Raw genomic sequence first — 25942 nt, 5'->3', positions numbered from 1 at the left:
GAGCCACGGCCCCGCCGTAGGTGACCTCGTCCTATAGGTCAAACCGTAGTCCCGCCCCTCGGTCATACAGCGCCCTTCGCCAATGAGAGCCGCCGATCGGAACCGCCTATTGCGATGGGCCGCCCCCTTGGCCCCTACACCACGTGGGGGATGGGGGCGAGAATAATCGCAGCAGCTGTAGAGGCTGTAAATTTGAGATAAAACCTTAAGGGGGGTGAGACTACAAAATGCTGCAGTAACTCAGTTGGACGGGCAGCATCTATGGAGAGAAGGAACGTGCGACGTTTTGAGGTTGAGATCCTTCCTCAGACTGAGAGTCGCGGGAGAGATATAGACGGTGATGTGGAGTTAAAAGCTTTTACATAGAAACATAGACAATAGGTACAGGAGTATGTAATCTGCCCAACATGCTCTGAAGTCCCGCAAACCCTTCTGGTCTTCCATTAAATCCCTGGAAGACTTTGACTCCAAGACTGAGCCTGGAAATATGCCAACACCAACAACAGGGAGGTCATCCCAGACCCCATAGTGAAATCACCGGGTTTTGACCTCCGTCGCAAGCAATGGCTAAACCTGAACAGAATCCGCACCCTCCACGCAAGAACAGCCCTTCAGCTGCATAAGTGGGGGATGACAGACAGCCCTGTTTGCGGCTGCAAACACCAGCCTATCCCATACATCATGAATTACTGCTCACTGTGGCTTTTCCATGGTGGCATCAAAGTCACCCACCCAGAAACTGATGCTGTCCTGGCCTGGATGTCTATCCCTGAGCTACAACTTTAGGCTGCGCACGGCATACACAAGAAAAAGTAGTAGACCATTCGGCCCTTCAAGCCAGTACCGCCATTCAATCTGATCACTGCTGATCAATCACAATCAGTACCCCGTTCATACTTTCTCCCCATATCCCTTGATTCCATTAGCCCTATGTACTAAATCCAACTCTCTCTTGAATACATCTAGTGAATTGTGGCAGAGAATTCCACAGATTCACAACTCTGTGAGTGAAAATGTTTTCCTCATCTCAGTCCTAAATGCCCTACCCCTTATTCTTAAACCATGACCACTGGTTCTGGACATCCCGAACATCGGGAACATGTTTCCTGCATTTACACTGTCCCATCCCGTAAGAATTTTAAATGTTTCTATAAGATACTCATCCTAAATTCCAGCAAGTACAAGCCTAGTCGACCCATTCTTTCATCATATGTTATTCCCGCCATCCAGGGAATTAACCTGGTGAAACTATGCTGCACTCCCTCAATAGCAAGAACAACCTTCCTCAAACTAGTAGAACAAAACTGCACACAATTCTCCAGATGTCTCACCAGGGTCTTGCATACCTGCAGAAAGACCTCTTTGCTCGTAAACCCATCTCCTCTCATTATGTAGGCCAACAAGCCATTAGCTTTCTTCACTGCCTGCTGTACCTGCATGCTTACTTTCAGTGATTGATGTACATGGGCACCCAGGTCTCGTTGTACTTCCCATTTTCCTAACCTGACACCATTCAGATAGAGTGCTGGAGTAACACCTTCCATTTCCTTATCTCTGTGTCTCCATCTTCTGTGACTCAGTCTGAAGAAGGTTCCATCTCTCCAGAGATGCTGCCTGTCCCGTTGAGTTACGCCAGCATTTGTGTCTATCTGTGGAGAACATGGATAGGGGCGTTTAGTGGGGCACGAACCTTCTTCAAACCAGAAACATTACCTATCCACGTTGACCAGAGATGCTGCCTGACCCGCTGAGTTACTCTAGCACTCTGCGAAACGCCACCTATCTATGTTCTCCACAGATGCTGCCTCTAGCACTTTGTGTCTTTTTGTACATGAACCAGCATCTGCAGTTCCTTTTGTCAGCCAAATATAGGCAAAAAGTGCTGGGGAAAAAATATGGGCAATATTTCAGGTGAGGACACTTGGCTACTTGTCAAATTTTATTCGAGTTGAGAAATGTCATTCTCTGGTTTTAGTTAACTATCCAACAACCTACCTCTCTTTTATTGATTGCAGTATGAATATTGATGTCTCTAACTTCAAGTAAACCTTACATCCCCCCTCTCTCCATCCTTCCCCCACCGGTCATACCAGCTTTAAAGTCACCTTGTTGAGGCTCATTGTCTGTAACTTGATTTCACCTAGCCCACAGCTAACAATGGCATTTCCTTTAACATTGTCATTTTTTTGGATAACATAATGCTTTGTTCCGTCATTTTTACACCTCACCCTTCCATATCTCTAGTCACCCTCTTCACTGACTCAGTCTGAAGAAGGGTCTCGACCCAAAACGTCACCCATTTCTTTTCTCCAGCACTGCTGTCTGACTTTCTGACATTCCAGCTTTTGTGTCCATCCCATTTTTTTCCTCTCTCTTCCCTGTGCCTCACCTGCATGGGACCCGTTTCCCCCTTTTCCCCTTCCCCTTTCACCAATATCCCTTTCTCTGGCTTCTCATTCTGCTCATCTTCTCTCACAGCCTTTTCTGTTCTTCCCATCTCTGGCCTTTGTCCACCCATCTGCCAATCACCCCGCTCCCCCTCACCTGTATCCATCTATTACATAAAGATGAACACTAAATACTGGAGTAAATCAGCGGAATAATCAGCATCTATGGAGAGGGAATGGGTGACATTTCGGGGACAACTCTTTTTCAGAATGGTTAGGGATAAGGGAAATGAGAGATATAGATGGTGATGTGGAGAAATAAATAACAATGAATGAAAGATATGCAAAAAAGGTGACGATGATAAAGGAAACTGTTTGTCGGGTGAAAACGAGAACCTAGTGAGATTTGGGTGGGAAAGAGGGAGAGAGAATTCAGTGGGCTGCTTGTTGTGGTCAGGGGATTCGGGACCCTTCCCCGGCATTGATCCTGGGGGTGGTGTCATGCCGGAGGAGGGGGTGAGTGACGAGGCCAGTCAGTGAACTTTCAGAGAGTTCTGGTCTTTAGATTTCTGACAACGACGTTGAACGCTGTGCAGATGAGTTTGTTGTTTCAGGTGCGTGTGGGTTGGCCGAGTGCCCAGGCTCCAAGGCCGTGTCTCATGCAAGTGTTATCCGTGAGGTGCAAGAGTTCCAGAGAACAAGCCGTACCGTCAGAACAAAAACGGAGGCTGCAAAAAGACGGGAGGCTGATCTGCCAGTTTTGATTAAGACTCTCGAGGCTTTGCTTGGCAAGAAGGATAGTGATCTTCCTGACTCTGAGATGTACCAGTTTGGAGACTTTTAGGAGTTCCTCAGAGAGAGAGTTCTTGAGTCCTTGAGTCTTGAGTGTGAGGGCCTCAATCTAGTATGTTAGCACAATCAAAGTAGCCACATTAAACTTAAACGGAAGTAGTGCGAGTTTTTGTAGATTTCAGCTTTTATCAGTCCTTAGAGAGGGGAAATATGCATCGTGTTTTCTGCAGGAGACGCATACCGTTGTCAGTGATGAAACTACCTGGCGACTGGAGTGGGAAGGAGGGGTCTACATGACCCATCTCAGCTCAAATTCGAGTGGGGTGGCCTTTCTGTTGGCCTAGAATTTTCTGCTAAATGTTCTAAAAGTGCAAGAGGTTGTGCCAGGACGTTTGCTCCATCTGGACGTGAGCCTGGATGGTATGCCGTTGCCTTTCATTAACGTGTATGCCCCCACGATATAGGCCGGCCTACTTCAGGAGGTCACTGCTCTGTTGAGCACTAATGATAGGGGAGAGTGTGTCTCCTTGGTGGGGACTTTAATTGCACACTTGAGGTGCGAGACCATTCTGGTACTCAGTGTGCGCCTGCTATAGTGAAGAAGCTGAGAGAGTTGATTGACTCCTTCGAGTTGGTTGATACATGGCGGGACCTCTGAGTGTGGTGGTTCCCGCATTGATCGAATATATATTTCACGAGCATTTGTTTCCCGTGTCTCAGCAGCCTCAATGCAGTTGGTGCCGTGCTCGGACCACTGTCTGGTACGTGTGGATTTTAATCCAGCGTGCGCTCGGGCTGGGTCCACGTACTGGCACTTTAACAACAGGATGCTGGAGGATCGGTATTTCCGGGAGTCATTCAGTCGGTTTTGGGTGAAGTGGAGAGAGAGGCAGAGGTGCTTCTCTTCCCTTAGGCAGTGGGACTCAGCAGTCGAGAGGCTCTAGAGGGAGCTACTCCACACAGAGACTCGCCAGGGTCGGGTTGGTGGTGACTCCTGCAAATGTCGAGGGTTTCAGGAGAAAAAGGAAGCCTTGAGGAACCTGCAACTTGAGCGGTCTCGAGGTGCTTACGTGAGGTCGCGGGTCCAGATGCTGCACGATCTGAACCGAACTTCACCTTTCTTTTTCTCTCTGGAGAAAGGGCTGGGAGCCCGCAAGCAGCTCGTGGAGCTGTTCGCAGCCGATGGCTCCTCTGTCACTGATCCAGAGAGGATCCATGCCTTGGTCAGGTCCTTTTATGGGTCCTTATTCTCCGCAGATGATTCAGCGGGGAGGCTCAGCAGGACCTGTGGGAGGGTCTACCGACTGTAGATAGGGAGGTGGCCGATCTTCTTGATGGCCCCTTAACTTTGGAGGAATTGACTTGTGCCCTGCATCAGCCCAGGAGAGGTAAGTCCCCCGGGCTGGATGGGTTGACGGGGGAGAGCCTGGAGAACGGGGAGATGCCTCTCTCGTGGCATAGGGCAGTTGTTGTCTTGCTGCCCAAGAAGGGCGAACTCCGCTTGTTGAAGAACTGGGGCCTGGTCTCTCTCCTATTTACAGAGTATAACGTTTTTGCACGGGCGATGGCAAATCACCTGGGCACTGTGCTGTCTCAACTGATTCATCCTGACCAGTCCTATACAGTCCCTGGCCGGTCCATTCAGGATATCATCCACCTGGTTAGGGACCAGATTCATCTAGCCCAGGGTACTGGTCAGTCAGCTGCTTTTCTGTCTCTTGATCAGGAGAAGGCTTTTGATAGGGTAGAGCATGATTACCTCTTTGGGACGTTGCAAGCGTTCGGATTTGGACCGCATTTTGTGGCCCGGGTCCGGCTTTTGTATGCTGCAGTGGAGTGCCTTGTGAAGGTTAACGGTGCGTTGTTGGCTCCCTTTCATTTTGGGAGGGGCGTCCGTCAGGGGTGCCCCATGTCGGGTCAATTGTACTCGATCTGTGTTGAGTCGTTCCTGTGTCTTCTTCGGAGGTGGTTGACAGACCTGTCTCTTACAGGCCCGGGGGTGGAGGGGGTTCTTTAGGCGTATGCCGATGCTGTACTCCTTATGTTCACTGATCCTGGTGACCTGCGGAGGATGTGAGGAGGATGACAATGTATGCGTGGAGCACCACGCACCTCCTCTATCTGGGGATGTACCTGAGTCCCACTGAGGATGCTTGGCCGGAAAACTGGCAGGAGTTGGAGATGAAAGTGGTTGCCCGGCTGGGGCGCTGGTCAGGCCTACTTGGAGTTCTTTCCTTTCAGGGAAGGGTGTTGGTCATAAACCAGCTGGTGGCCTCCATGTTATGCTACCGGCTGGCTACTCTTGTCCCGCCTTCCCTATTTGTAACTGCTTTACAGAAGAAGCTTGTAGATTTCTTTTGGGGAAATAAGAAGCACTGGGTTTCTGCAGCGGTCCTGAGTCTCCTGTTAGAGGAGGGCGGCCAGTCCTTGATAAGCTTGCATACCCAGGTGGCGGCTCTCCGTGTCAGGACTCTGCGGAGGTATATGTATGTAGACAACCCCCCCCCCCCCCCCAAATGGCACGCTCTGGCCACGTATTTCTTCCATCAGGGTTGTTGCCTAAGGGGGGTCTCGCGGCTCCCGGTGGCGGGCATCAGTCGACCTACCCTAAGGGGCTTGCCTGTTTTCTACCGGGATGTGCTAAGAGTGAGGAATTTGGATGTTTTCAGCCAGCGTGTTGCTCCACGATGGGAGGGGGATGTAGCGGCTGCGGGAGTGGCCGGTCCTCACCCAATCATGGCGGTGTCGAGGAGAGGAGCACGCCTAGAGTGGTTCTGACTGAGCTTTTACCCGCTCCGTCAGATCTGCTCATCTGGCCCAGGCTCCGGGATATTTCTCGGGCACCGGCTCCTCACAACCTGAGCCGCCTTTCTGAGATGACCAGCGTGCCATTTCGTGATGCGTTCCTGCACATTCTGAACCTCCTTGCCTTTGTTTCCCATCCCAAAACACCATGGCGGACGGTGTTACCACCCGAAGGCAGGGGTGGTCCCAGTGGGGGTCTCTCTACAAGGTAGTCATCTCCCTTTACATTGGGGACCTGGGGTGAGAATGTTGCACTGAGCTGTGGCGGGTAATACACTTTTGAGGTGGTTCACGGGCTCGTCCGCTGCCTGTATTTTTTTGTGGAGTGGAAGAGACCGTATTCCACGCCTATATGGAGTGTGAGAGGTTACTGCCCCTGTACCAATATCTGAAGGGGTTGTTCCTAAAGTTCTGGTTGCATTTTAGTCCTGCGATTCTAGTGTTTGGACACAAGGCTGGGTGTGGGGAGAGACGAATGGGGGGGGGGGGGGCGCGACTTCCCTGTCGGTTTGCTCTTGGGCCTGGCCAAGATGGCCATTCGTGGGTCCAGGCAGCGGGCGGTCGATGGTCAGGCTAGAGTCGGCTGCCTGCCCCTCTTTCGGGCCTATGTCCATGCAAGTGTGTCCCTGGAGAGGGAACACGCAGTGTCCACGGGGACTTTGAAGGCCTTCCGTGGGCGCTGGTCACCATGTGGGGTTGAGAGTATTGTAAACAATGAATGCACTGTTGTACTATAATGATTATTTGTTATAGTGTAATTTCTGATTATGTTTTGATGTGTTGTATCATATGACTGTGTTGAATAAAGTTTTTGAAATGGGAAAAAAAAGAGAGAGAGGTCATGCTTTTTTCTCTGCAATTGAGAAGGTTTGAAGCAACCTTTCAAGGATTTTGTCGATGGAGAAGGAACAGAGGCAGAGAGGCTTCATAGGTGCAGGGGGTGATCGTTGGACTGCTGAAACTTTCCTTTCCTTTGGGATTCGTCCACTAGTGTGAAATTCCTGAGTTTTCTCTGCATTGCCGAGGGTATGGATGTCGTTGGCGGACTGCCAAGAGTGCCTGGAGATCGAGGGTAGGAAACATTTTGCCGACTTTGTCATTTTGGCACTGATTCTCAGCCTTGAATTCATTTTGCACAGTGCGGCTGCCTGGCTTTATGTGGCTGGGGCTAGAGCTGGAGATGGAGCTGGAGTTGGAGCTAGAGCTAGAGCTGGAGATGGAGATGGAGATGGAGATGGAGCTGGAACTGCTGATGGTGCTAGAGCTGTAATGGAGGTGGAACTGGAGCTGGATCTGAAGGTGGAGCTGGAGCTGGAGATGGGGGTTGATTCCCGTGGATTTTGAAGAAACACCAGCAAAGAGAAGCATGAAAAAGCACTGATTGGCTCTAGCCAAACTGGGAGGAGACTTTTAGATAAAGCTAAGAGCTAGAGCTGGAGATGGAGATAGAGCTGTAGCTGGAGAAGGAGCTAGATCTAGAACCTTCACCATTGTCCCCCTCTCCTCTTCCTCCACCTCCATTCCACATCCAGGAGGCCGAGGTGAGGACTACCTTCAGGAGACAGAAGAAAAATAAATCTGCAGGCCCAGACAACATCAGCCCAGCAGTGCTTCATCACTGTGCAGCAGAACTGGCCCCTGTATTCACCGGCATCTTCAACTCATCCCTCTGCCAATGTACAATGCCCCAGTGCTTCAAACAATCCACCATCATCCCTGTGCCCAAGTCCAACACATCATCCTGCCTCAATGACTATAGACCGATTGCCCTTACATCTGTGGCCATGAAGTCATTCGAGCGCATTATTCTTGCTCACCTCAAAACCAGCACTTCCTCCAATTTGGACCCTCACCAATTCGCATACAGAGCCAATAGGTCAGTGGAAGACACAGTCAATCTGGCCATTCATCACACTCTGCAACACCTGGAAACCGCCAACACGTACGCCCGCATCCTTTTCATGGACTTCAGTTCGGCATTTAACTCCATCAACCCGGTTAAACTCTTCCATAAACTAACGGACATGAACATCGACCCCTGCATATGTCACTGGATCTACAGCTTCCTTTGGAACAGACAACAAAGGGTGAAGATACATAACACAATATCTCACCCCCTGCACCTCAGCACAGGAGCCCCTCAGGGCTGCGTCTTGTCCCCCTGGTTATTCTCACTCTACACAAACCAATTCACATCCCAGCATAGTTCAGTTAAAATTTATAAATATGCAGATGACACAACCATCATAGGTCTCATCTCGAACAATAATGAAACAGAATACCGCACTCAAACACACAAAGCAGTCACTTGGTGCACAGATAATAACCTCTCACTTAACACATCAAAAACACACGAACTCATCATTGATTTCAGACGTAAGGCACAACCCAAGACCCCCCTACTCATCTCAGGCGAACCCATATCCACCACTGACCCATACAAATTTCTAGGCACCCACATAAGCAATAACCTCAAATGGAAAATCAATTCAAATCACATCTACAAAAAAGCCAACCAGAGACTCTTCTTCCTCCGCCAGCTCAAGAAGTTTAGAGTAAGGAAACACCTCCTAATCAAATTCTACACAGCCATCATCCAAAGCATGCTCACTTCATCAATTACAGTCTGGTTCAGCAGTTTAGACACTCACTCCCGTAATAAATTACAACGCATAGTTAATAAAGCATCCAAAATCATCAGCACTCCCCTTCCATCAATAGAATCACTCCATCACAAACGGTCTGTGTCAAGGGTGAAGAAAATCATCTCTGATCCCTCCCACCCAGCACACCACATCTTCCACCTGCTGCCATCAGGAAGGCGCTACAGCTCACTGTCCGCCAAGACATCTCGATTTAAAAACAGTTTTTACCCACACGCAATCCGAATTCTGAACACACTATGATAACAGCACATATCCTCCCCATGCATGAACTGTATATTGTAAGATGTTGTGTTTTATGTTATGTTTGACGGGAATCAGCCTACCTTGTAACATCCTGTACTGAACCTGAATTCCACCAGCTTGACTGTGTGGTCATTAAATAATCTAATCTAATCTAATCTAACTGGGAATGGAGCTTTAGCTAGAGCTGGAGATGGAGCTGGAGATGAAGCTGGAACTAGAGCTTTAGATGGAGATGGAGATGGAGCTTGAGATGGAGATGGAGCTGGAACTGCTGATGATGTTAGAGCTGCAATGGAGGTGGAACTGGAGATGGAGCTGGAGCTAGAGCTGGAGATGAAGGTGAAGCTGGAGCTTAAGATGGAGCTAGAGCAGGAGCTGGAGATGGAGCTAGAGCTTTAGATGGAGATGGAGATAGAGCTAGAACTGGAGATAGTGCTAAATATGGAGCTGGGAATGGAGCAAGATCTAGAGCTGGAGATTGAGCTGGTGATGGAGCTACAGCTAGAGCAGGAGATGGAGTTGGAGATTGAGCTGCAGATGGAGATGGAGATGGAGATGGAGGTGGAGCTGGAGATGGAGCTTGAGATGGAGATGGAGCTGGACCTGGAGACGGAGCTAGAGTTGAAGAAGGAGCTAGATTGGAGCTGGAGATAGAGCTAGAACTAGAGCTTTAGATGGGGATGGAGATGGAGCTAGAGATGGAGCTGGAAGTGCAGATGGTGCTAGAGCTGTAATGAAGGTGGAACTGGAGATGGAGCTGGAGCTAGAGCTGGAGGTGGAGATGGAGCTGGAGCTGGAGCTGAAGATGGAGCTGGAGCTGGAGCAGGAGCTGGAGGGAGCTGGAGCTGGAGATGGGGCTGGATTCCCGTGGATTTTGAAGAAACAGCAGCAGAGATGCAGGAAAAAGCACTGATTGGCTCTAGCCCGAGTGGGAGTAGAGTTAGAAGTGTGTCAGAGGGGGAAAACAGTTTAAAACTGAGGAATTTGGTTTATATATTGGTAAATTAGGCAATTTATCTGTCAATATAAGCAGGACGGTTCTTAGGGAGCGGCAGTGAGGGAAGTGCCCCGTGAGAAATGTGTGAGTCTTTGGCACGAGAGTCTTCGGAGAAGAGGCTAAGCAAAACGCTGGAGATGGAGAGACGTAAGAAGATGTCAAACACGCTGATTCAGTGTGATACTTGCAGTATGTGGGAGGGCAATGACACTGCTGGTGCCTCTGGCTGCTACAAATTTGAGAAGTGCATCCAGGTACAGCTCAGGAAGGACTGTGTTGGGGAACTGGAGAAGCAAGTGGATGACATCAGGTTCGTCCGAGAAACTGAGTCGGTCCTTGACAAGTCCTACAGTAAGATTGTTACACTTAAGGTACTGGAAGAGAAACATAGAAATAGAAAATAGGTGCAGGAGTAGGCCATTCGGCCCTACGAGCCTGCACCGCCATTCAAGATCATGGCTGATCATCCAACTCAGTATCCCGTACCTGCCTTCTCTCCATACCCCCTGATCCCCTTAGCCACAACGGCCACATCTAATTCCCTCTTAAATATAGCCAATAAACTGGCCTTAACTATCTTCTGTGGCAGAGAATTCCAGAGATTCACCACTCTCTGTGTGAAAAATGTTTTTCTCATCTCGGCCCTAAAAGATTTCCCCCTTATCCTTAAACTGTGACCCCTTGTCCTGGACTTCCCCAACATCGGGAACAATCTTCCTGGATCTGGCCTGTCCAACCCCTAAGTTTCTATAAGATCCCCCCTCAATCTTCTAAATTCTAGCGAGTATAAGCTGAGTCAATCCAGTCTTTCTTCATATGAAAGTCGTGACATCCCAGGAATTAGTCTGGTGAACCATCTCTGTACTCCCTGTATAGCAAGAATATCTTTCCTCTGATTAGGAGATCAAAACTGTACACAATACTCCAGAATGGCCTACTCGTGCACCGTTTACAAAACAAAAACAAAACACAACCCAGAGCAGTACACCCTTCGGCCCGCAGTGTCTATGCCCAAGATAAACTAATTTCTACCTGCACACCATCCTGATCCAGGTGCTCACCAGCCCAGTTAAGGCAGACTTTACGCAAGACATGTAATGCTGAGGCTCTATCAGGCTCTATAAGGAGAGATGCAACGCCGAGGCTCTGTAAGGCACTGGTCAGCCTGCATTTGGAGTACTGTGAGCAAATCTGGACCCCATATCTGAGGAAGGATGTGCTGGCTCTGGAGAGGGTCCAGAGGAAGTTTACAAGAATGATTAAGGAATGAGTGGGTTAATACATTAGCGTTTGACAGTACTGGGCCTCTACTCGCTTGAGTTTTAAAGTATGAGGGGATATCACATTGAAACGTGCCCAAAATGTCCACAAAGATGGCGCCTGCCTGTGGCGACTTTTGCGGAGCTCCGGAAAAGAAAAGGCTCAACTACAACTTACAACAACTTACCTGGATCAGAAAAACGGCAGAAATCGGTGCCGTTTCGGACAAGCTGCTTGAGCACCTCAAGGCTCTCGCAAATTTGCGAACTCCCGCAGCTGCGGGAACCCCGGACTTTAAACTTTCCCACGCTGGCTGTGGAACTCCCGACCCGACTGTGGATTACAGGTACTCTACCTTGAAACCCCGGGATGACCCCCAGAGCTGACGGGCTGGATCTTCCAGGAACATCGGAGCTGGAGCTGCCAACTTTGAGGGAACCCCTGTTCGTTACGGAGCTGGAGCTGCCGTCTGTGAGGGAATCCCCGTTCCAGCGCAGGTCCGCAGAAACAGCAGGTACAACAAGTACAGTACCTGGAAACAAAGGGGAAGCTTCCATTGTGTCCGGAAACGTGGCCGTCGGGCAGGACTTCAGGTCAGAATGAAGCGCAGGGGCCTTCGGCCCCCTCTCCCTACTAACCTACTGGCTAATGTACAGTCCCTTGAAAACAAAGTGGAGGACTTAAGGGGAAGACTGCTTTATCAAAGGGAGCTGAGGGAATGCTCTGTGTTCTGTTTCACAGAGACATGGTTCACCCCCAGCTCCCCAGACTCAGCGGTCCAGCCTGAAGGTTTCTCCATCCACCGTATGGACCGTACCCAGGCATCTGGGAAAGGGAGAGGAGGGGGCATCTGCCTCATGGTCAACTCTGCGTGGTGTTCAGACGTGGCAGTCCTGTCCAACTCCTGCTCTCCACACCTCGAACATCGGGCGGTGAAGTGCCGTCCCTTCTACCTCCCGAGAGAATTAACCTCCGTTATCCTGACCGCGGTCTACATCCCACCCCAGGCAGATGTCCGTCTGGCACTGGAGGAGCTGCACGCCGCGGTCAACAAACACCAGACGTCTTACCCCGAGGCATTTCCCACCATTGCTGGGGACTTCAATAAGGCGAACCTCAAGAAATCACTCCCCAACTTCCACCAACATGTCTCCTGCTGCATCAGAGGACCAAACACCCTCGACCACTGCTACACCACCATCAAGAATGCCTATCGTTCTATCCCTCGCCCTCACTTCGGTAAGTCCGACCATACCGCGGTGCTGCTTCTTCCTGCCTACAGGAAGCAATTGAAGAGCGCACCCCGAGAAGTGAGGACAGTACAGAGCTGGTCGGGGGGGGGGGGGCAGAAGAACAACTCCAGGACTGTTTGGAGTCTGTAGACTGGGCAATGTTCAAGGACTCGGCAACGGACTTGAACGAATATGCCACAGTCGTTACAGACTTCATAAAGAAATGTGTGGAGGACTGCATCCCTACAAAAACCTTCCGAGTGTTTCCCAATCAGAAACCTTGGATGAACTTTGAGATTCGCACTCTCCTGAAGTCCAGACACAGGGCATTCACCTCCAATGATACAGTGGCCTACATGAAGACCAGATAGGACCTTGGTAAGGCAATCAAAAAGGCCAAAAGGGACTTCTGCTCCAAACTGGAGGACGAGACAGATGTTCGGCAGCTGTGGCAGGGTCTGAATGCAATCACCTCCTACAAGGGGAAACCAGGAGGCAGCTCGAATGTCGGTGTAACATCACTCCCTGACGAGCTCAATGCGTTTTACGCATGCTTTGACAGGGAGAATACTGATGTGCCTTCCCGAGCCCCCATTCGCTGTGATGGCATTTCAGTCTCAGTCACAGAGGCCGATGTCAGGAAATCCTTCAGAGGGGTGAACCCCCGAAAAGCACCTGGTCCTGATGGTATATCCGGTCGTGTTCTAAAAACCTGTGCGGACCAACTGGCGGGAGTTTTTACGGACATTTTCAACCTCTCACTTCTGAGGTCTGAGGTCCCCACCTGCTTTAAAAGGGCATCAATTATACCAAGAAGAGTAAGGTGACGTGCCTCAATGACTATCGACCAGTGGCACTAACGCCAGTGGTGATGAAGTGCTTTGAGAGGTTGATCATGGAGCAAATCAACTCCTACCTCGACAAAAACCTGGACCCACTGCAGTTCGCGTACCGCCACAACAGATAAACGGTGGATGCGATCTCGCTGGCCCTCCACTCCCCTCTGGAACACTTGGACAACAAAAACTCATATGTCAGGCAGTTATTCATTGATTACAGCTCGGCATTTAACAATCATCCCCTCCAAACTGGTTACCAAACTCGCAGAACTGGGTATCTGCGCATCCCTCTGCAACTGGATCCTCGACTTCCTCATCCACAGACCACAGTCTGTTCGTATCGGTGGAAATGTGTCAGCCTCGATAACAATCAGCACGGGAGCACCTCAAGGCTGCGTGCTCAGCCCCCTGCTGTACTCACTCTATACCCATGACTGCATTGCGAATCACAATGCGAACTCCATCATCAAGTTCGCTGATGACACCACTATTGTGGAGCGTATCACTGATGGGGATGAGTCAGAATATAGAAGAGAGATCGAGCAACTGTCCATATGGTGCCAGCGCAATAACCTGGCCCTCAACACCAGCAAAACCAAGGAACTGATTGTGGACTTTGGAAGGAGTAGGAGGGGGACCCACAGCCCCATTTATATCAACGGGTCGATGGTTGAAAGGGTCAAGAACTTCAAATTCCTGGGCGTGCACATCTCTGAAGATCTTTCCTGGTCCGAGAACACTAACGCAATTATCAAAAAAGCTCATCATTGCCTCTACTTCCTGAGAAGATTACGGAGAGTCGGATTGTCTAGGAAGACTCTCTCTAACTTCTACAGGTGCACAGTCGAGAGCATACTGACCGGTTGCATCGTGGCTTGGTTCGGCAATTTGAGTGCCCTGGAGAGGAAAAGACTACAAAAAGTAGTAAACACTGCACAGTCCATCATCGGCTCTGACCTTCCTTCCATCGAGAGGATTTATCGCAGTCGCTGCCTCAAAAAGGCTGGCAGTATCATCAAAGACCCACACCATCCCGGCCACACACTCATCTCCCTGCTACCTTCAGGTAGAATGTACAGGAGCCTGAAGACTGCAACAACCAGGTTCAGGAATAGCTACTTCCCCACAGCCATCAGGCTATTAAACCTGGCTCGGACAAAACTCTGATTATTAATAACCACTTTCTGTTATTTGCACTTTACCAGTTTATTTATTCATGTGTTTATATATTTATATCATGGTATATGGACACATTTATCTGTTTTGTAGTAAATGCCTACTATGTTCTGTGTGCTTAAGCAAAGCAAGAATTTCATTGTCCTATACAGGGACACATGACAATAAACTTACTTGAACTTGAACTTGAACTTGAACTTACAGAAGAATGAAAAGCATAGATAGAGTGAATGTGGAAAGGAGTGGTGACCCTATTACCTCTATAGGGTATCAACTGACGTGTCAAACAAGACTCTAAACCGAGGTTTAATTTTGTTTATTACAACAATCTTTATTAACACTCGAGTAACTTAAAACATGCATGCAAACACTTGACTTCTAATAACTTCTCCTTTACTTTACTATTTCAACTTATCACTTCTTAAACTAAATTACAAAGTCAGATATTGCCCCTATGATTGAATTGGACAGTCACTCTGTTGGTAGGGAATTTGTCTTCTCTGAGCTTTGAACTCAGGTCCCTCCTTCTTGTGATGGTTGTTCCCGGGTTGTCGCTGCCCATGTCTCAGACCGCCCTTCTTTTATACTAATTTTCCTTCAATCTCCTAAAGGAAGCTTTGTTAAAACCCAAGACTCTCACAATTCTAAAGTCAATCATTTTGAGTTGTTACTCATCCAAGGGCTGAATAAACAAAACGCAACTTCGTTCCTTATCAACATTTTCATTCTCATCATACAGTTCCTTTGTAAAACGGCCATTCCCAGCCACCTTATCTTCACAAGGCTATACTGCCTAGCAATTAAATTACGTGCTGCTCTGTTCTCACCAGATGTTCATCATGTGACCATGTTCACAATGTTTCTTTGTTCACCTGTTCCCAGGGTTTTGATCTGTCTGTCTCTAGCTAGTAGCATCCTCCCAAACCCTGTTGGGATACTTAACATCCAGTCCCAGGTATAGGATGTTTCCACTGGTGGGAGAGTCTTGGACCAGAGGTCATAACCTTGGACTTAAAGAGCGCTCTTTTAGAAAGAGGAGGTGGAAGTACTTCTTTAGTCAGATGGTATTTAATCTGTAGAATTCTTGGCCACAGAGGGCTGTGGAGGCCAAGTCAGTGGATATTTTTAATGCGGAGATAGACAAATTCTTGATTAAAACGGGTGTCAAGGGAGATGTGGAGAAGGCAGGAAAATGAGATTAGGAGGCAGAGATCACCCATGATTAAATGGCAGTGGACCCAATGGGCCAATTGGCCCAATTCTACTCCTATAACTTGTGAACTTTGCCTGTGTGGCGGTCCCTGGGGTGTAGGCCACTCCTTGGATCATCCCCCTCACCGATTGAGGGACACGGGGTCTCTTGCTGTGTGATTCAAGACTACTGTTTGAACCTGCCTGGCGTCTGGCCTTTTCCTGACCTCGTCCAGGCCGCTACAACTGGTGACCCCGCCATTCATCACATATCGTGATGGATAGCAACGCTGTTGCACTTAAGCTCCCTACTCTGAGGACCGAAGGGCCTGACGTCTGGTTCCAGCAGGCAGAGGCACAATTTGCTGTGCGAGGGATAACAGCGGATGAACCAAAATACGTTTACGTGGTCAACGCGCTTGACCAAGCGACTTCGAGGCGAGTTAAGTCTTTCCTTAAAGCCCCCCGTTCACTAAAAAAAATAGGGGCCTTAAGGAATTCCTTATCAGGAGGTTTGGCCTTGGTGAATCTGAGCGAGCAGCTCGGATTCTCCGAATGGACTGCCTGGGCGACCACCGGGCGTGTGCCTTGTTTCCTATTTACGTTTGCTTACCTGCAGCAGCTCCCGCCCGACATTCACTTGCAGTTCGCCAGGGATCCCTTTACCGACATGCAGGCGCTGTGGATGTCTTGCCAGCGGGGGCCTGGAATCGCTGACCGTCCTTCGCGCGGCGTTTGAAGACTCAGTGTAGGTCGGGGCCGCTATCCACCGCGTCTCCGCTGCTCCCAGTCGGCCACCATGGCAAAATCTGGCCGCCATTGGTCATTCCACTGCAGGCAAGTATTTCCAGCACGGCCCGCCTGCAGTTGCACCCAATGCCAGCAGAGGTCGCTGGCGTTCAAACCAGCCAGATTCACTTGTAGTTCCACCAGACGCCAACAGAGGGTGTTGGTTTTATTACCATCATCGCTGGGGAGCTGCAGTCAGGCAATGTCGCTCACCCTGTTCATTCCCGGGAAACGAAGGGGCCGGTCGTCAATGATTCCTTCGGAGGCCGGCAATATTCATCTCGTCTTCGCCTGGGATCGCCGCACTGGGGGTCGATTCCTCGTGAACACTGGTGCGAAAGTGAGTGTTCTGCCTCCCTCCATTGCTGACATCCATGCGGGCAAACGGGGCCCCCTCCTCACCACGGTGAACGGGAGTGCTATTCGCACCTACGGGTTTCGCACCAGCTCCTTCAACTTTGGCAGCAGCTCCTTTTCTTGGGAGTTCGTCATTGCCGACGTTTCCCAGACCATGCTGGGCGCCGACTTCCTTCGAGCCCATTCACTGCTCGTGGATGTCAAGCGGCGGTACCTGGTGCACTCCGTCATGCTGGAATTGGTCTTCCTCCGCATTGGTGATCCCATATCGCCCCCTGTCATCTATGGATGTGACATTCGCGCGCATCCTGGCGGATTTTCCGGACATCCTTGAACCCCTCTTCCACTCCTCCACCCCCACTACTGGCCCGCCTGTGCACACCCGGGCATGTCATCTCGCGCCAGAGAAGCTTCGTCTGGCTCGGGAGGAGTTCCGCCTGATAGAGGCGATGGGCATCGTGCGTCATTCCGATAGCCCATGGGTGGCACCACTCCGCATGGTCCCTAAAGCGGGAGGGGGCTGGCCCCCGTGTCGGCATTACCGTTGCCTGAATGATGCGACCATCGCCGACAGGTACCCGGTCCCGCACATTCAGGACTTCAATGCCCATCTGGCCGGAGCATCGGTGTTCTCCAAGGTGGACCTCGTGCGAGGGTACAACCAAATTCCGGTCGAACCCGACGAAATCCCGAAGACGGATATTATAACGCCATTTGGACTGTTCAAATATTTACGGATGCCATTTGATTTGTAGAACGCTGCGCAGGTCTTTCAGCGGCTGATGGATTGTGTGTGCCGTGGCCTGGACTTCGTATTCGTATACTTGGACAACATACACGTGGCCAGTCGCTCGCGGCAGGAGCACTGCATTCATCTCCGTCGGAGATGTCAGCGCCTCAGTGATTTTGGTTTGTCCAACAGCTGGTGCCTCTGCCCGCCAGGGTGGACGCTGTCCACAGGTTCCCCCGTCCGACCACACTTAAGGACCAACAAGAATTTGTGGGGAATGGTCACCTTTAATCATCGCTTCTTCGTCCAGACCTTCGTCTTCGTCTTTGTCCACTAGGATTTTCAATATTCTACTTGTGTTTGGTTTATTCATTTCTTCCCTTCCACTGCGTTTACAAAGACAAAAATATACGTATTTTTAATAATTTTACCATTTTAATTAATTAATTCCCAGTCATTATTTATGCTGGCAATGCCATCACTGATTTCCCATACTTAATTTCAGTAATTGATACAGCTGTATCTCTTGTAAGTTGGTGGTTCTCAAAGGAAAGACACCCGAGAATGCATTTGTCTACTGGGATACTGCAACAAAACCTCTCAGCCAGGACATAGAGGGACGCAGGATGAAACCTGTAGGACATGTGCTCAGAATGTCACCAGAACGTGCACCTGAGATAGCAATGATATGGCAAGCTGACGGAAGAAGGAAAAGAGGCCGACCAAATCTCACATGGAGGCAAAAATTCCAGAAGATTTTGGAAGCCTGGGACGCTAACCTATCGAGGGTGGAAGACGTTGCACATGACCGAACAGAATGGCGAAAGCTTGCTGACCAATGCATTCAACAGTGTGGGAGGAACTAAGCCCAAGTCTAAGCCCAGCAACTACCTCTTAAGGTGAAAACTTTCAAATTCTCAAAACACTAGTGTTATGATTCATGCAGCACACTCATTCGTAACAACCCAAACTGTTGATTAGAACAGGAATGAGGATGGCCTCTTTCTCTCTCTCTCTCTCTCTCCCTCCCTCTCTCTCTCCCTCTCTTTTTTTTTTCAAGGCTGACAGATGTTGAACATAGGAAATGATGAATGGATACTCAGCACGTCAGTGGAGAGTCCACTGATGCTAAATCCCACCCCACCCCTCCCCCCATGATCACAATGAATGGCGGTGCTTGCTTGAAAGGGCCGAATGGCCTCCTCCTGCACCGTTTACAATACAAAAACAAAACACAACCCAGAGCAGTACACAGGAGCCGGCCCTTCGGCCCACAGTGTCTATGCCCAAGATAAACTAATTTCTACCTGCACACCATCCAGATCCAGGTGCTCACCAGCCCAGTTAAGGTCAGCAGCTTGCTCGACTTGCTGAAAAACACAATCCAAACGTCGCCCAAAACAATAGCAAAAAAAATGAAGATAGTAACAAAAGTAAAAGTGAGACAGAAGGGGTGAACTTCGCCCAAAATAACAATAAATAAGAATAACTAGACCAAGTGCTGACCCGTTGGGTTTGCTCCTCATTGGGTTCCTGTCACACGGGAGGCCTGGTCCCCCAACGCAACCTGTTCCACAATGCAATATTGCACCACTAACTCATATCCCCACGGGAGGCGTGGAGTGGCGGTGCCGAGGGGAGCGGACGGGGCCGAGGGGAGCCGGTGGGGCCGAGTGGAGCGGGTGGGGCTGAGGCCGGCCCTCCCCACTCCCTGCCTTGTGCCCAAACACCAGGATCATGGGACTAAAATGTAACCAGAACGTGAGGAGCAGCCCCTTCAGATATTCGTACACGGGCAGCAACCTCACACACTCCATATACACGTGGAACATGGTCTCTACGTCGCAGATGAAATACAGGCTCTCTATCTCTCTCTCTCTCCCTCTCTCTCTATATATATATATATATAAATATATACCTCTCTCTCCCTCTCTATCTTCCTCTATCTCTCTCTCTGAATATATTTATTCTCTATCTCTCCCCCTCCCTATATCTCTATTTCTCTCTGTCTCTCTCTTTCCCTCTACCTTATCTCTCTATCTCTATCTCAATATCTATCTCTCTCTCTCTCTCTATTTCTCTCTATCTCTCTCTATCTCTCTCTCTCTCTCTCTCTCCCTCTCTATCTCCCTCTCTCTCTCCCTCTCGGTCTCTCAACCTCTCCTGCTGTGGTTACCGTTTGCAACCTCACCTTGTGATGTCATTGTTGCACTCGGCAGCTCAGATATAGGCCAGAAGTGAGGGGGCAGAGGAGAGGGGGGATTTTGGGAAGGAGATAGAAAGGTACTATAGAAAGATAGTACAGGGCTGAGGAACTACAAGGTTGGAATCTGTGCAGGGGAGATTGCCCGAGATGATGACACCCAAATCACCTCCGTCACCCAGGTAGTTTCTCCTGTGACTGCAGGTGGTGCAACACCCCTCCATATACCCCTCACTCACGTTCATCCAGGGACTCTAGGATGCCCTTCCAGTTGAGATTATATTCTAATCCAAATCCAGATTAAATTATTATCTTTATAATATAAGATTATTACGGGTTTGGACACGCTAGAGACAGGAAACATGCTGCCAATGTTGGGGGAGTCCAGAACTAGGGGCCACAGTTTAAGAATAAGGGGTAAGCCATTTAGTACGATGATGAGGAAACATTTTTTTCAGCCAGTTCTATGGCCGGTTCTCTGGATACTTTCAAGAGATAGCCAGGTAGGGCTCTTAAAGATAGCAGAGTCAGGTGATATGGGGAAATGATTGGGGATAATCAGCCATGATCACATTGAATGGCGGTGCTGACTCGAAGGGCTTAATGGCCTACTCTTGCACCCATTGCTTATTTTTGAAACCTAGAAACATAGAAAATAGGTGCAGAAGGAGGTCATTCGGCCCTTCGTGCCAGCACCACCATTCATTGTGTTCATGGCTGATCGTCCCCAATCAATAACGCGTGCTTGCCTGCCTTCTCTCCATATCCCTTGATACCACTAGCCCATAGACCTCTACCTAACTATCTCTTAAATCCATCCAGTGACTTGGCCTCCACTGCCCTCCGTGGCAGGGAATTCCACAAATTCACAACTCTCTGGGTGAAAAAGTTTTTTCTCACCTTAGTCTTAAATGGCTTCCCCTTTATTCTAAGATTGTGGCCCCTGGTTCTGGAGTCGCCCAACTTTGGGAACATTTTTCCAATTGTCTATTGTCTATTGAGGCAGGGACTCATACGCACGTCCTCCAACATCATCCACCACACCCAGCCTCCCGATGTAGTCTCCTACCATCGGCAACAACAAGTGCAGATCAGACGACTGATCCGCAAAATACTTGCGCTCAGTCGACCAAGGCCCGCCAGATGTCCTGGTTGCTAGGCTCTTTCAACCCCCTCTTCTTTGACTGACCCTCAAATCCGAAGCCACCTCCATCAATAAGAGTGAGGCCACAATCAAAAGTGGAAGAACACCTTATATTCCACTTGGGTATTTAACAACCCAACAGCATGAACATTGAATCTTCCCATTTAGCTAAATGTGGATGCACCCATTTCAGAATGAAAGGTACACAGTTTAAGATTAAGGGACAGAACACCTGCTAATGATTGAATGGATCACTTCCAGACTAACACAAATGTAACCCAAGTATCATTGGTTAATCTCGCGCTTGCCAGCAATGTTGGCAATTGCTGGCAAGCATTCTGATCGATATGTTCTGCAAACAAGGATAAATGAGAAATATACCAAGTTAAAAGTAGGATAATAACATTTTCTGATCAGCACCAAAAGTACAAACCAATTATAGTATATCACATTGAGTGCCTCAATGTGATCTACTAATCTTACACTCTTGTACTTAAGTATGGTTGTGCCCCATTTACAACAAGATTGTTGTTGAACTGTGTACAAAACATGAGTTTCCCTCTTCCTCGGTACATGCCAATAAAATACCATTGAATCTAAAGCATTTGATGTCATCCCACACCAGAGACTCCTTCGGAAGTTTGACTTCTGTGGTATTCGTTCCAACACGAAACAATGGATTTCCAGTTTCCTGACAAAATGTCTTCAGCGTGTGTGTGTGAACGGAATCAGCTCCAATTGGCATCCAGTGTTGAGTGGTACACCTCAGGGCACAGTACTTGGCCCACATCTGTTTTTGCTTTACATAAATGCCCTCCATGAAAAAGTCGCAAGCACGACCAGACTATTCGCTGATGATTGTTTGCTGTACCGTCCAATTAAGTCAGCTGATGATGAAGATGCTCTCCTAAAGGATCTCGATACAATGGTTGAGTGTCACAACAATGGGGCATGCAGTTCAACCCTTCCAAATGTGAAACCATGCGTGTAACCAGAAAGAGGAATCCAGGCGAAACATCTTACAATATACTTGGTGCCACCCTTGAAGAATCCAAACAAACCAAGTATCTTGGCATCAAATTGCAGAATGATCTGCGTTGGAATGGTCAGACTCATCATGCAACGGTGAAAGCAACAGGTGTCCTAAATTTTATGAGGTGCAACTTTCATCATTTTTCAACCTCACCCTCGTTTCACCTCACCCTCTCACACCCTAGACATCCAAGGCAGACGTGAAGCTCACCGTTTGACCTGTTTTTACAAAATGTTAAATGGTCAGCTCGACATAGATTACAAAACCTACACCAAACCCAAATCAAGTAAGAGCAGACAAGGGCATTCGATCCAATTGGTGATTCCAGCTACCAAGACAGATGTGTACAGCAATTTGTTCTTACCCCACACAATTAAAGCATGGAATATCTCCACCTTACTATAGACATCCAACCAGATGCAACTAAATTTAAGGTAGCTCTTTCTTACCAATAACCCTTTCTGGCTTAAGTCCTCTCTCCACCACCTCTAATTTAAATTAAATTTGGAATATTTTGGAGGACCAAGAACTACCAAAAAAACAAGAACCAAGAATCATTAAATGTGAGAAACATAAAAAATGGCTTTCAAAATTATGCACCTTTTGGTGACTACTTCATTTCAAATCTTATGTTCAGTTCCCAATAAATTGCTGTTTCCTTATGGATATCTCAGAGCAAAATGAGTTTTATTTACTTTGCACAATGTGTGGAATTGCTTCACCAGATTCATCATTTCCTGGAACTTTTACCAAAGGCAATATTTTCGGTTTCCTTTTCCTCTTCCGGCAGACATAACAATAAACCTTTACTCAAGACATGTAATGCTAAGGCTCGAAAAGGCTCTTTAAGGAGGGATGCACGCTGAAGTTCTATAAGGCGCTGGTCAGCCTGTATTTGGAGTACTGTGGCCAAATTTGGACCCCTCTGGAGAGGGTCCAGAGGAGGTTTACAAGAATGATTCAGGAATGAGTGGGTTAGTACATTCGCGTTTACAGTTCAGAGCCTCTACTCGCTGGAGTTTTGAAGGTTGAGGGGGATGACATTGAAACTTACAGATTATGAAAGGCATGGATGGAGTGAATGTGGAAAGGATTGGTAACCCTATTACCTCTATAGTTTATCAACTGACGTGGCAAACAAGACTCTAAACCGAGGTTTAATTTAGTTTATTACAACAATCTTTAATAACACTCGAGTAACTTAAAACATGCATGCAAATACTTGACTTCTAATAACTTCTCCGTTACTTTACTATTTCAACTTATCATTTCCAAAACTAAATCACAACGTCAGATATTGCCCCTATGAATGAATTGGACAGTCACTCTGTTGGTAGGGGGTTTGTCTTCTCAGAGCTTTGAACTCTGGTCCCTCCTTCTTGTGATGGTTGTTCCCGAGTTGTCACTGTCCATGTCTCAGACCGCCCTTCTTTTACATTAATTTTCCTTCAATCTCCTAAAGGAAGCGTTTGTTCAAACCCAAGACTCTCACAATTCTAAAGTCAATCATTTTGAGTTGTTACTCGTCCACGGGCTGAATAAACAAAACGCACCTTCGTTCCTTATCATCATTTTCATTCTCATCCGACAGTTCCTTTGCAAAATGGCCGTTCCCAGCCACCTTATCTTCACACGGCTACACTGCCTAGCAATTAAATTACGTGCTGCTCTGTTCTCACCAGATGTTCATCATGTGAGTATAGAAGTTGGGATGTAATGTTAAAATTGTACAAGGCATTGGTAAGACCAATTCTGGAGTACAATTTTGGTCGCCTAATTATAGGAAGGATGTCAACAAAATAGAGAGTGCAGAGGAGATTTACTAGAATGTTGTCTGGGTTTCAGCAACTAAGTTACAGAGAAAGGTTGAACAAGTTAGGGCTTTATTCTTTGGAGCGCAGAAGGTTAAGGGGGGACTTGATAGAGGTCTTTAAAATGACGAGAGGGATAGACAGAGTTGACGTGGATAAGCTTTTCCCACATGACATGACTTGAGAATTAAGGGACAGAAGTTTAGGGGTAACATGAGGGGGACCTTCTTTACTCAGAGAGTGGTGGCTGTGTGGAATGAGCTTCAGTGAAGGTGGTGGAGGCAGGTTTTGTTTTATCATTTAAAAATAAATTGGATAGTAATATGGACGGGAAAAGAATGGAGGGTTATGGTCGGAGTGCAGGTAGATGGGACTAGGGGAGAATACGTGTTCGACATGGACTAGAAGTGTCGAGATGGCCTGTTTCCGTGCTGTAATTGTTATATGTTATATATGTTATATGTTATATGTTATATGTTATATATGTTACAATTTTCACAGTGTTTGTTTGTTCACCTGTTCCCATGGTTTTGATCTGTCTGTCTCTAGCTAGTAGCACCATCCCAAACCCTGTCGGGATACTTACCATCCAGTCCCAGGCTATAGGATGTTTCCACTGGTGGGAGAGTCTTGGACCAGAGGTCATAGCCTCGGAATTAAAGGGCGCTCTTTTAGAAAGAGGAGGTGGAAGAACTTTGATAGTCAGATGGTATTTAATCTGTAGAATTCTTGGCCATAGAGGGCTGTGGAGGCCAAGTCAGTAGATATTTTTAAGGCGGAGATAGACAAATTCTTGATTAGAACGGGTGTCAAGGGAGATGTGGAGAAGGCAGGAAAATGGGATTAGGAGGCAGAGATCAGCCATGATTGAAAGGCAGTGGACCCAATGGGCCAAATGGCCCAATTCTACTCCTATAACGTGAACTTTACCTGCGTTGTAGTACGGATATCATTCTGATCCATATGTTCTGCAAACAAGGATAAATGAAAAATAAACCAAGTTAAAAGTAGAAGAATAAAATTTTCTGATAAGCACCAAAAGTACAAACTAATAATACAAATCAAAATTCTTCAGGAAACAAGTCATTGAGTTTTTCCAATCAACTTACATCTTAGTGCAGGGTCATAGTTTGTAAGTCATTGTTTGCAAAATATCTTTTGTATATTTAGCTCTAATGGCATTTACCATATTGTATTATTCTAGGCATTATTTGGACTAGTTCCATTTCTTAATACTAAATTAATTAAATTAATTTTAGATAATAATATTAATTTTGTGACAGTTCAGACAATGAATGACTTTCCATTAAAAAACGCAACTACCCCATGAGAATAGTCACACTGCTTCACCCTTGGGATACTAAATGTAACGGCTCTGCAAACCAGTTGGCTAATCTGTGATTGGGTTTCCATGCAGAGAAGGGAGGCACAGTGGCACAGATGGTAGAGATGCTGTCCCACAACGCCAGAGACCCAGGTTCGATCCTGGACTCTGCTCAGTCTACCTAAACCTACCTGATCTCACAATTGCTTAAACACTTTAAATCCCCCTCCCATTCCCATACTGACCTTTTTGGCCTGAGTCTCCCCCACTGTCAGAGTCAATCCCAGCACGAATTGGAGGAACAGCACCACACATTTCACTTGAGTAGCGGTATGAATATTGACTTCAAATAACCCTTGGTTTCCCTCTCTCTCCATCCCTCCCCCTTCCAAATTCCAATTAGATCAGGCGCCGTTACAAATGGCCATGCATGTGGATCAGATGCAGCCTGCATCGGCACGGAGCGGCGGAACAACGGTGGAGGGCATCGACATATTGCCTGGTCAGGCTGACCCCTGCAACTCCAACTCACTGCCACCTCCTGGACAATGTGTCCTTATGGCCAATTTGAGGCTCTCGCATTTTAATAACTCTGAACTTGAAGGGCACAAGATGTAGCTGGAAACATGGCGACTCTCGTGTAGTGCCTCAATGTGATCTACTAATCTCACACTCTTGTACTTAAGTATGGTTGTGCCCCATTTACAACAAGATTGTTACTGAACTATGTACAAAACATGAGTTTCACTCTACCTCGGTACATGAGACAATAAAATACCATTGAATCATTAAATGTGAGAAATATAGAAAATGGCTTTTTAAATTATGCACCTTTTGGTGACTACTTCATTTCAAGTATCATGTTCAGTTCCCAATAAATTGCTGTTTCCTTATGGATATCTCAGAGCAAAATGATTTTTATTTACCCTGCATAATGTGTGGAATTGCTTCACCAAGTTCTTC

General features: G+C 47.8%; 2 long non-coding RNA genes across 4 annotated transcripts; both read right to left on the bottom strand.

The window, feature by feature from the left end:
- Window positions 1-3329: 3329 nt before the first annotated feature.
- On the bottom strand, window positions 3330-25906 carry LOC116989738. Its single transcript, XR_004416308.1, has 3 exons — window positions 25571-25906; window positions 25502-25510; window positions 3330-3361 (listed from the first exon to the last, which is right to left on the bottom strand). It is a non-coding gene; the product is annotated as an uncharacterized LOC116989738 (long non-coding RNA).
- Window positions 10884-22609, bottom strand: LOC116989736. 3 transcript variants are annotated; one of them, XR_004416305.1, is made up of 3 exons: window positions 21044-21236; window positions 18772-18834; window positions 10884-10922 (listed from the first exon to the last, which is right to left on the bottom strand). It is a non-coding gene; the product is annotated as an uncharacterized LOC116989736 (long non-coding RNA). The 3 variants fall into 3 exon arrangements; XR_004416304.1 differs by lacking the exon at window positions 10884-10922 and adding an exon at window positions 17814-17850; XR_004416306.1 differs by lacking the exon at window positions 10884-10922 and adding an exon at window positions 22540-22609 and having other exon boundaries at window positions 18693-18834; window positions 21044-21163.
- Window positions 25907-25942: the final 36 nt, after the last annotated feature.

Source organism: Amblyraja radiata, chromosome 29, assembly GCF_010909765.2.
Source record: "Amblyraja radiata isolate CabotCenter1 chromosome 29, sAmbRad1.1.pri, whole genome shotgun sequence".
Classification (NCBI taxonomy): domain Eukaryota; kingdom Metazoa; phylum Chordata; class Chondrichthyes; order Rajiformes; family Rajidae; genus Amblyraja; species Amblyraja radiata.
The sequence above is the reverse complement of the archived record's forward strand: the minus strand, read 5'-3'. Positions and strand labels throughout refer to the sequence as shown.